A 12957-nucleotide genomic window follows, 5' to 3' on the forward strand; every position below is an offset into this window, starting at 1 on the left:
CTTAGACCATTTTGTTTTTGATTTGTAGGTTTTCCATGTAATCTACAAATACTTTTTTGATGTTATTTAGTTAGTTATGTCCATAGATGCCCTTTAGGGCTAGTTTATACTGACAGTGCACTTTATACTCCTACAAACATATACGGAATCCAGGATTGACTTGTGATCTTGGGATTCTTTTGTTCTTGGTTTTTATTGATTTATTGATTTGAGACTTTGGGTTTTCTTCAACTATTACTGTGAGATTGATTCTTTGCTTTCTTTATTGAATTTCAAGGATTGTTTCACAAATATGAGTGATTAATACCCTTAGCTTGGGTTGTGGGAACGGTGGTAAAATAACAATATAAGGGAAGTGCAACATTGTTCCAAACTAATATTCTTTCATATATTATGGTTTTGTTTGCTTTAATTGCCTTCTTAATGGTTGCAAACCTTAAGAACCTGCCTGTATTCACTACTTTCTTTAAATAATAGGTAGAGATTACGAAAAGAGATCATGACAATAATTTGAGATTCAACACCCCATGTTATCTAGTTAAATTGTCACTCAAAATGTAATAGTTAATTTGGGATCTACTATAGGGGTTAGTAAGGGGATACTTTGAGACTTAAAAGGTAAAGATGAAATTCACTAAAGGCGATCACTAGATAGTTAGTGATACATGTCTTATCAGATTCTGCATGCAAGATATTGGGTAAGTTTAATAGAGCAAGATAAACCTACGAAGTTATGAAACCTAGGGGAACATAGTCCTGGTGTTCATTTTAGATTGTTTACAATAAAAAATATTCTTTTTTTTTTACTTTTTATTGATCAAAGAAAATCACCCTATTTATTTTTCTGTATTACCTGATTATTTCATCAAATTTGAGAGATAGTTCTGACCTATTCTCTATGGGTTTGACCCTATCCTAGTTGGTTTACCATATTTTGACATTGACCAATTTATACTTTTTAGAGTGTATAGTTTGGGCGACAACAAATTTTTGTGTCATTGCCGGAGAATACAATTGCGAAGTTATTTATTGAAGTTGCTGAAGTTTTTTGGGTTTTATTTTTATTATTTTGTTACTCTATTGATATTACATCTTTACAAGAGAAAGTGTGGGGTGAGGAGGACTCTTTATTTATTGATCCTTATCCCTTTGATATAGTGCATTGAGTGATAGATATATTATGGGAGCACAATGAGAGCATGCTAGAAAGATTGACACTCCTCGCAATAGAGAAACATGAATTCAGTCAAAAGGTTTATAGGTTTTTCTTGGATATTCAAAACTTAAAAGTATACTTGAATGCAAAGGTTGATACGTGTAATGTCCAACAATATAGTTATAAGTTGTGTGAGGTTGAAAAAAATCTTATAAGCCAAAATTCTATGGTTTAACACTTAATCATACTCTTAGGGTTGTTGTAACTATTTATAAGAGTACATTGGATATATTTGAGAATGTAAATAAAATGAAATTCATAAGTTGGGACGTATTGGACCTCATTCTAATCATTTTTCTACTTTATGTTTGGATAGTAAGATATTAATCAAGTCATCTAAGCCTATTGAAGAGGGTAAAAAGGAGGAAAGATATGTCTATATTCTTGAAGTTGTTGTAAAAAAATAAAAAAAGTACATTCCCTACTAAAGGGCTAAGAATTACAACATGCCACATCTGCTTGATTTCTTTATTTTTATACCACCGCTCCTTGCGCATAGTAGAAAATTTAATAAAAATAGCGGGTGCAATTTATAAGTTTAGAGTGGAAATAAAAATTGGAGGCCAACCCTTTCGATACCTCATGAAGTCTAAGTAATCAAGGTACCCAAGTACCATGATGTTAAATTAGGGAATGCTTGGGTGGCAACCTAAGGTATCTTATTATTTGTGCATTTATGTTAATTTATGTAAGTATCATTGACATCAGATCTATGCACCTAAGGTGTCACTGGTATATTCCGAACTCTATCATTTTTTAGCGATATAATGCATTAAGGAAAAGAGAAAAAAATCAAAAAGAAGAAAATGAAAAAATAAAAAGAATAAAAGAAAACACACCAACCTGAATCATACATAAAAGAATGAAACGGGAAAAACAAGGTGGAATAAAAGAAAATTGATTGATAAGTGGACCCCTCACGTAATTGTAGGTCCAAGGAGGCTTAGTCACTTAATTCCCAAAAGTACCATACTAGCCTCCAAGCCTATGTTACAAGCCGAGTAAAGTCCTAAAGTGATCCTAAACCGAATCTTTGAAAACTAATTTAAAGAAAATAAGGGAAAGCTTGTTGTATTCTTTGGACATTGATGGAATTTTTTGTGAGTGTGAGTGTCTCGTGACCGTCCCTGCACTATCATGCATTATACAATTGAGCGAGGGACCTCTTTGTTGTAAGGGTGCATGGGTTGTGTCGCTAGCGTCTTATCAAGTCTGTAAGTGTAATTTTTGTATATGCTTGATTACCTGTTGCTAATATAATGGCATAGATTTATTCCCTTGTGTCATGTTGTTATGGTACTAGATCCACACAATTTGTTTTGAAAAGTTAAAATAGGAGGGGGTAAGGTTTTTTAGCTGAATTTAAGATTTGCTGTCATAGGTATCTTAGGTTTCTCTTAGTTAAGCATTGTTATTGTGTTTTGTTGTGTTTTATTATCTAAGGAAATGAAATATCTAAGTTTAGGTTGTTGATGTGACATGGTTTCATGGAACTTTTGATGCATAAAACCAAGAAACATTCAAGTACTTAGGTGTTTTTTGTAGGTATGATATGTTTTTGTGTCTATTTTGCAGGAAATTAGGTTCCAGAATCTAAATAGAAGAAAAGAGGTTTGAAGCCAAAAATTGTACTACCTACTTTGGCACCTACTTGGTGTTGGTGACAGATGGTCATATTCTAGAGAAACAGAAGCTGAAATTTTGGTATGCTACTTACGGCCTGCCATATACTAACCGTAGGCGCCACCTGCTGCCTGTAGGTGGCCATCGACTCAAATTTCCTGAATCATTTTGGTTTTAATTTTTAGGGTTTCCATGTAATCTATAAATTCTCTTTTGATGTTTTTAGTTAGTTTATGACCTTAGGGTCCTAGTTTGTGTACTTTGATCCATTTTATACTCTTACAAACCTATAATGATTCTAGGATTGACTTGTGATCTAGGGATTCTTGTGTTTTTTTTGTTGATTTATTGATTTGGGACTTTGGGTTTTCTTCGTCTATTATTGGGAGATTGATTCTATGTCTTCTTCATTGAATTCAATGGATTGTTTCGCAACTATTAAAGGCTAATACCTTTAGCTAGGGTTGTGGGAACCCTAGCAAAATAACAAAATAGAGGACGTGACGTTGTTTCAAACTAATATACTTACATGTATTGGGTTTTCTTTTCTTTAAATTTCCTTTTTAAGGGTTGCTGAAGTTAATAACCCACTAGTATACACTACTTACTACGAAAAAGAGGTAGAGATTAGGAAAAGAGATCATTATAGTAATTTAATATTCATCACCCCATTTCATCATTCCGCTATATCATTTAATTAACTTGACACTCAAAATGCAATAGTTAATCTAGGATCTAGCTTAAGGGTTAGTAAGGCAACACTTTGAGAATCAAAAGGTAAAGAGTGAAATTCACTAAAGTAAGGGTCTTCCAAGTTAGCATTCTTAACTCAGACCAACTGATAGAGACAACCCTTTGAAATTAATTTTTTGGATCTAAGATATGATAGGAACCTTCCCTTAGGCACTAGGGAACTTACCTCCTATTAAAAAATTGGTTCCTTAGTGAATTTAAACATGACCTTAAGGGCCCAAAAGTCTAGAGAATCATAGCACGACTGCAACCAATCCATCCCTAATATGTCATCAAAATCAACCATGTCTAACTCTATTAGTCCACCAGAGTTTCTCTATTACGAATAGATACCACTTAACCCCTATAGACCCTTTTAGAAATCACAGAGTCACCCACCGAGGTAGAAACAGAAAAAGGGTCTAAAATACACTCGGGGCCATAACCAAAATGCACAGCCATAATTGGGGTCATATATGAGAGAGTGTACCTCGAATTAAGTAAATAGTACATACATGGAAAAAAAGTTTCAACATACCAGTAACAACATTCGGAGATGCCTCAAACTTCAGGTGAGTAGTGAGGGCATAAAGGAAGTTCCGACCAGAGCTGGAGCCAGAAGTGGCACACTTTTGTGTAGGAGCTAATGAAGAGGAACCAAGAACCTTATTTTCCCCAAACACAACTCTAGAGAGACAATCCCGCTGCATATGTCTGATATGACCACACATAAAACATCAATTCCTCCCTTTCTCGCACTAACCAGTTGGTGCTGAACATAAAATCTGTAGGAAGGGTAGGACAGTGTTGATATGGCCTAACTGGCCTGAGATTGGGCACCCTGTGCCTTAGAAGCACCACTACCCTAAAAACGTTAGTCATCAGACGGCTTTGTGTAAGGAGCACTAGCCGTCGAATAGGAGTTAGGACTCCCCAGCTTTTTTAATAGACCATTTTCTACTCTATTGCTGGCCTCCACCCTGTTTTGAATATCGGAATTTCTTACTCTACCTCTCACCAATCTCAGCTAGCTTCTTTTTCTTTTCGTCGACCTACTAAACATAAGCCAAAAGTCAAGAAATTTCCAAATCCTTGTTTAACAAGGCATCCATACTCTCCAGAATCAAATCTCGGGACAACCCCAAAGAAAATTTCCTCATCGGGGCCCTCATGCTTGATACCAGCTTAGCAGCATAATGGGACAACTGATGAAATTTCAAGGCATACTTCTTGACTCTTATTCTTTCTTCTTTCAAGTTAACAAATTCTTTCGCCTTTTCCTCCCTCAACTCCTAAGGAAAAAAACAGTCCTGAAATGCACTAGAGAAATCATCCCACAAAGCAGAAGTAAAATCTTCGTGTCTCAACTGGTTCTACTCTTCATACCACTGGTATGCGACATCCTTTAATTTGTAGGTAAAAAAGTCAACACCTTCAATCTTTGAAGCATGTATAAGCCAGAAGATATTCTCTATCTCATCTTTGAAACTTTGAGGATCCTCCTCAACCTCATTACCAGTAAACATCAGAGGATGCAGCCTCATAAATTGGACAGCTCTAGTGTCCTAAGACAAACTCATATCAGCACCAGCAAAACCCGACTGTTGTGACTAAGATGGCACCAACTGGGTCAATAGGTTAATAGAGCGTTGGAACTCCGCATTAGTAGTCTCCCCTTAAGGCGAGTGAATATTAGTGTCCCCCTCAGGAGTAGGATCTGTAGGGACAGGTGGGACTCTACGAGGATAGTCAGATGTAGTGACCCTTGATTGGATCTTGACCTTAGAAGAAAGACGAGCTTCGTCCAGATATTCCTTAGACGGGATAGAAGAAGTTCAATGGAGATCAGATTTTTTTGGAGGCATGATCTGAAAAATCGGAGGGATCCAAGACCTTAAACTCTATAGCTCAAAATTAAGACAACAAGAAAGGTAAATATTCCTAAATATTTCATATCCTCTCTCTTATAAGTGTGGTATGCTATACACCAGTACAAGAGAGTCTCCTTGACATGGCTTTGTAGACACCCAATTGACCATGACACTACTCTTTGATACCACCTTTGTCTCATCTCAAACTAGGGCATTGCCGAGATGGGTATATCAAGTTCCACGTGGACTTGACATCACCCCTTTACCTAACGAAACCTATGCAACATTCTCAAATGTTGAATAAATTCTAAACATATAACAACATAACATAAAATAAAACTAATAACAATTCATGATAAATCTATACAAACCACCGATAACCATATAATCGCCCATCACAAAACAACTAATAAAAATACCCAAGTCCACAGTAATCTAAAAAAGCCTCTACAACACCGAAAGTCAATAAAATGTTGTGACATGCCCCCGACAATATCTAAAACCAATGTCTAAATATAGTCAAAACATAAAAATGAAACCACAATATGAATTGAGGTCTTTCGAAGGATGAAAGCTCATGACTTGAATTTGACTCACTATCTGATCTCTAATCCAAGTCACTGAGCCGGAGATGTGGAAGTATGGCCAGTTCCTTCATCACGTGTGGATACAACATATGAAGATGGTTAGCAGTTGGAGCGCTAGTATGTAACTTAGGAATAGAGGAACAAAATAATGCCATGATAACAGTTCAAAACCAATACAATATTCAATGCATAATACCATATGAATTACACATACATATATAATACCACATTCTAGGTAGGGAGAAAGGCTTAGCATGAACTTCATAAACCTTAACCTGGGTTTTGTAGCATAACTATCATAAAACAAGGTACACACGGTCTATATGGGCCCAGCTCTCCCCTATCTAGAAGGGCCCCAGTGCATGTAGCCACAAGAACCAGAGAATGTCCATATCCGTATATGCCTTTATGGGGAACTAGAACCTCCCGACATAATAAAGGTTACTTAAGAACCAATTTATATAATATGAGGGACTCAAACCTCCCTTTCATATAACTATTATAGGGGACTTGAATCTCCCGGTCATTTAGACACCCATACCTGCTAGCGCAGTTTCCAGTGTTAGTTATTTAGGACCACCACTTTCACGGCCGGCTACACATCCCACTTTAAGGCCCAATACAAACATTAATTTCACAATTGTAATCATCAATCCAGTTACTTAACAAAGGCATCCTATTGCTATCATCATCCCAACCCCACTTACATGCGTACAACATGACAAAAAAATTATTACATCAGTTTGGGACTCGAACCCAATGCTAGAAAAAACATAAATCAATCTTGCACTTTGGTACTCGAATACCTAAGCCAACAAAACCCCAAGATTTCAATTCAATTAAATTTATGTACATCAAAACCTTCACAAAGTCCTTTATCAATCATTATCATGGTTATGCCAAAGCCTTAGTTCAAAAACACAATTTAACTTATGATAACATTATTCTAATTAACAATTTCACAAATAGGTTAAGGGAAAGCCATTATAAAAGCCAAAATCATCCAATTTAGGGTTCAACCATGACGCCACAACTAAATCACCATCCCCATGCCCTCACAAGTGCAAAACCATAATTAAAACATTCATAATTGCAATTTAAACCATCAAAAACAATATTCAATGATATGCATTCAAACCGCTCAACCTTGGTTTCAAAACTACCATTAATATTTCATGAACAATACTTTAAAAATATGTTTTTAGTAAACTAACAATGAGGGAAGAGTCACAGGCCTGAATTATGAAGATACATGGTAAGAAATTGACTCTTGAACCCTTAGATGGCCACTTTGGAGAAACCCTAGCCAATTTACTTGAGAAGATTTTGAGTGAGTTTAAGAGGATGTTTTGATCTTGAAAATCATAGAATAAATGCCTCAAAGTGTTTTAAGGACGTGGGGACTTAAGAATTTTATGGGTTAAATGTTCGAAGTACCCCCAACCAAAACATTAAAAAGATCGTCCTTAATTACGAGTCGACCCATTGACTCGTCACCATATCATATGACTCGTAGCCGTGAGTCATTTCCTAAACAGTGAGTTGGACACCCATACACTGTCCAACTTATGACTCCACAATCCCACTCGTGACCTAACCATATGACTCATATGGTCTAGTCATTTCCATGATAGAACCTAAAGGGATTAAACACAGGACAATATACGACTCAACCGTACCACTCATAACATGGTCTTATGACTCATAGTGTGTCACTCATACTCAGAGAAGAACTTAGAAAATTACATGTTAGTTTGGTTAAAACTTGTGTCCCTAGACCCGTAACCATACCACATAACTCGTATGATGAGTCATCAACAGGAAAGTGAGCTCAAAGCTTAGGGAATTTTCAAGGACCAAAATTAGGGGCGTTTCAGTCTCTCCCCCTTAGGATTATTTGCCTCAAATGATGTGACAAGGCATTGACTAGCATGATAAAACCTCAATCATCTCTACTCTCACCTTTAGATAAGTCACAAAATAAAGATGTGAAGAAAATCAATTTTTCCTTTAACAAAGACAGAAAATAAAGATGTTAAGAATACACGCATACTTCAAGCATGAATGTTTGGAATAGGGAATAGGAGCGGATCTATTGACTTTATGTCTTACTCAGCTTCCCAAGTAGTATCCTTGAACTTTAGGTTCCACTATAGAACCTTTACAGAAGCCACGTCCTTTGTCTGTAACCGATGAATTTGCCAATCTAAGATCCTCACCTGGACTTCCTTATATTAAAATAAATCTGAAATACCAATGATCTCCAAGGGAACAACCAATGAAGGATCACCCACACATTTTTGCAATATGGACACATGGAATACCGGATGAATGGAACTCATTTTGGAGGGAAAATCTAACTCATATGCAACATCACTAACCCTTATAAAAACAAAGTACAGTCTAATATATTGAGGACTGAGCTCCTCCTACTTTCCAAATCATATTACTCCTTTCATGGGAGAAACCTTCAATAATACCCAATCTCTAACCTTAAACTCCAACTCTCTTCGCCTTATGTCCACATAGGACCTTTGGGCGGTCTTAAGCCTATCACAAAAAACCTCTAACTTTTCCATAGCTCGGTAAACCAATGCAGTCCAAACATCTCCGCTTCACCAACCTCAAACCACCCAATAGGATATCTACACCTCCTGCCATACAATGCCTCAAATGGAGCCATACCAATGCTATAATGGTAACTATTGTTATAGGTAAATTCAATGAGAGGTAAGTGGTCATACCAAAAACTACCAAAGTCGATTACACAAGTTCACAACTTATATTCCAAAGTCTAAATAGTTCTTTCCACTTGCCCATTCTCCTGTGGGTGAAATGTGGTGCTAAGGCTCACATTATTCCCAAACTGCGCTTAAAAGAGCCCACAAAAATTCTATGAGAACTGAGTACCACGATCCAAAATGATTGAGATAGGAATATAATGCAACTTTATGACCTCCTTAAGGAACAACTTTACCACCATCCTCAAAGTTTAAAATACGAACTCCAAGGTTAGCTAAACGGTGAATATCCTTTACCAATTCCCACTAACACTTATCCACATGTGACAAGCTACCCATTTACATCCTTCTAAGAGAAACAACAACAACATTAGCTTTACATGGACGGTAGTGAAGGCTTATGTCATAATTCTTGAGCATCACAAGCCACCTCTTTTTCCTGAGATTAAGGACTTTTTAGGTAAACAAAGAGAACATCAATTCTTGGAAACAGATACTTATTCTTTACCATCGCCTTGTTCAGTTGCCAATAATCCATACACATCCAAAGGGAACAATCTTTCTTACAAACGAACAAGATAGGTGTACCCCACGAGGACACACTAGGATGGATGTAATCCTTGTCTAAGAGATCCTTCAACTGCTCCTTGATTTTTTTCAACTCAGTTGGAACCATTTTATTCAAGGTAATAGAAATAGGATAAGTGTCCAAAATAAAATAAATACCAAAATCTATTTCCCTATCAAAAGGGACACTAGGTAGATCATTAGGGAAGACTTTAGGAAACTTATTTACCACAAGAACCAAATACAAGAAATGGCCCTCTGAGTTAGAACCCTTAAACCAGACCAAATAATAGAGATAACCCTTGGAAATTAATTTTTGGACTCTAATATATGATTTGAACCTTCCGTTAGGCACTAGGAAACCCAAAGGTATTAGACACTAGACAACATACGACACAACACTACCATTCGTAACATGGTCTTACAACTTGTAGTGAGTCACTCATACTTAGATCAGAACTTATCCAATTACACACTGGTTTGGTTATGACTTGGGTCCCTGCACCCGTAACCATACCATATGACTCCTATGCTGAGTCGTCAATAGGGTAGTGAGCTTAAAGCTCAAGAAATTATCAAGCACAAAAATCTAAGGTGTTTTAAATACCAAAACCATGGGTACTCAGTATGCATCATCAATAGACTGAGCTAAATCAAGATATACATATGATAACATACGAGATAAATAAGCCAAGTCAAGTTAAAAGGGCAAACTTAGAAATAAACTCTAACACTATTGTACATAATAAATAAATAATCTTAGAATAAAGGTGTAAAGATCACACAATTATAACAAAAAAAATTTCCCCCATAAGCCAATGAGTGTGGAATAATAAATAACCCGACGCTGGCCCCCATAAGCCTGGAGGATACAGTCTAGAAAAGTAAATAACTGAATAACCACAATTTACCTAGATACCATGTCGTAACCAAAAGCCCATGCATATTATATCAAATTGTAAACAACTCTAAATTTTGGACTCAAATTAGAACTCAATACCATCTTCATAATTATCATCATTTGTCAAACTCGGATCAGACCTTATATTATCAATAAAAAATTATTGGGTTTTACCATAATTAGTATCAACTCCCTAAAATCCAACCATTATGACCGTTAAGCATTTAATCTCCTCAATTTACATAATAAGTATTTAAAAATATAAAACATGCATATAAAGGTCTACTAAAACTAGATCAAGTCTTGGCCTAAGGCAGGTTGGAGGGGCTCAATTCTTATCTCCGAAATTTAGTATTAGGAAAATTCTACCCCAGACTAGTCTAAGGTTTCAAAATCCAATCATATATGTTAAATAAGACTTATTTAGCCATAAGATGGATATTCTACCTTAAACATGTGCAACTAATCCAATTATGCTTAAATTATGATTTCAAGGTATCCTAAATAGTCTAATAACCCAAATATTTGACAAACATATTTCCAATAACTAAATCCCATCCAAAATCTAGCATAATATCATAGACATAAAATGAAATAACTCAATCAGTGAGTAAGGTAAACCTAGCCTACTGGATGCCGAAGAAAATCCCAAAGAATCATGTTAAACCAATGATTTTTCCTTTTGAGAAGCTTCCACAAGATGTCACACTATCAAAATCATAATTTACTCATCATAACAAGAACAATGACATCCATATTGAACTATTATGCTTTGGGTCTAAAAATTATGTAAAACCCCTATGTGTGGCCCATTTATAGAATCACTCATTCAAACCAAACACAACGTTCCTCTATTCTCCAATGATATTTGTCCTAAAAAATAGGTGAATTTTCAGAACTAATGATTCCACGATCAAGCCACCAAGATTTCAGGGATTTTTATAAAAGGATGAAGGATTTAATAAAAAAATAAATGGAAGATTACCATAAGTTCAGAGAAGAAATGCAAAATTAACCTCACCCAAGCTTCAAAATTATCCAAAAATGATTCTCCCAAGTTTTCCCTCATTAAGGGTTTAATATAATAGTGAATAGCTGAATAATGGTGAAAATCAAGCTAAGTGGGGTATTTATACCCTTTCCAGGTCCACGAGTTCCACTTAAGTAGACACTGGGCCACTTTATTTGTCATTAATTAAGAGACCTAGTGTCGTTTTAGCAATATATGGTCGACTGCAGTGGTGTTGCTTAAGTGGTCCCTTGCTGCTTTAGCAACTACTGTTTAAACAGTAGGGGTTTTGCTTTAGCGATATTTTACTGGGCCTACCTCACCGCTTAAGAGGTAGGCTAGGAGCTTTTAGCAGACCTCTACATAAGTGACCCAAATGGATGCTTAAGTGGTGCACCAGCTGAGTGCATCAACTTAGTTATATAGCTAAAACTCAATAATAAATTTGGACTTCCACTAACCCCTTGGGATTCATCTAGAATCCTATATATGCAAAAAAACTATGTTGCCTTATCAAATTTGTTGTTAAAAATTCAATAGAGCAGTCAAATTTCCATTCGAGAATGTTTCTATGAAAAGTGGGTCCCACACTCACTTGCCATTTTTTCTTAACTTCCGACTAATAGCTCACAATAAGTCTAGGTGTCTCGAGACTCAAACCAAGGGCCCACATAACCTATCATTTATGTTCAAAAGTAGTTGGAACAGTCAAAATTTTAATGCGGGTTCATATGAATTATTTGTTTGCTTAGTGGCCAATTTGAACGAGAAAGGAGTTCAAAACAGGAAATTTGTCCTAAAATCGAAACAAACTACCCGGTAATCAAACTATCAATCCCAGCAAGTCATTAATGACTTGGGACAGTTATAGGAAAGCTCTAAATGAAAAAAAATGAGTGGACATACAAAAAATGACTTGGAGGATCACTATACCTATACCACGAGCTAACTATCTTATAGTCGCCCACTAGCCAAGACCTGTAGGGGACGAGCTCTTGGTCATGTACAAAAATTCAGACATCCTGCCAACCTTATGCCAACTAATCCCCTGAAGATGTTCTAAGACAGGTACAACCCTCAATAATTAACAAATATCTCAATGATCCCAACTACAGTGATAATAGTAATCAAATTTTCAAAACAACAAGCTCTCAATATAATTTCATTGCATGTGATTAACACTTAGGATATCAAATAATCATTCTCTTTCCTTCTACATGCATTGTAAAAAGATTAAAAAGGAATAATTATCATGAACAAATAAAATAAGTTGCGTTTCAATTATGTTAAACTGTCACCTACCTCAATCCAAGCCCCTAAATGCTCTAATAAACTTGACATTTGACTTTTATTGCAATTTTGAGTAGATTTTTGTATAAAGAATCAATACTACAAATAATCAACCTAATGACCTAATAATCAGCCAAATTCATGATTATTACTTCTAGGATTTTCTATCATCATTCCACCTTACTCCTATTAATTTCATGGTTATAGTGGTGAATTATAGTCATGCAAGAGTAATTTAAAAACTTTTAACCAAAACCCAAGGGTTTTCTACCTAACTCTCACAATTACATTAGAAAAATTAGTTAGGTCAAGTTAAATCCTTCCCAAAATCCACAAAATAGTTATTCTTTGAGTTAATGATAAAAACTAGTTAATGAAAGTGATTAATTTAACTTTATGAAGAGTTTTGATGAAAAATAG

The sequence above is a fragment of the Capsicum annuum genome, unplaced genomic scaffold (genome assembly GCF_002878395.1).
Source record: "Capsicum annuum cultivar UCD-10X-F1 unplaced genomic scaffold, UCD10Xv1.1 ctg3430, whole genome shotgun sequence".
In the NCBI taxonomy this organism is placed as follows: Eukaryota; Viridiplantae; Streptophyta; class Magnoliopsida; order Solanales; family Solanaceae; genus Capsicum; species Capsicum annuum.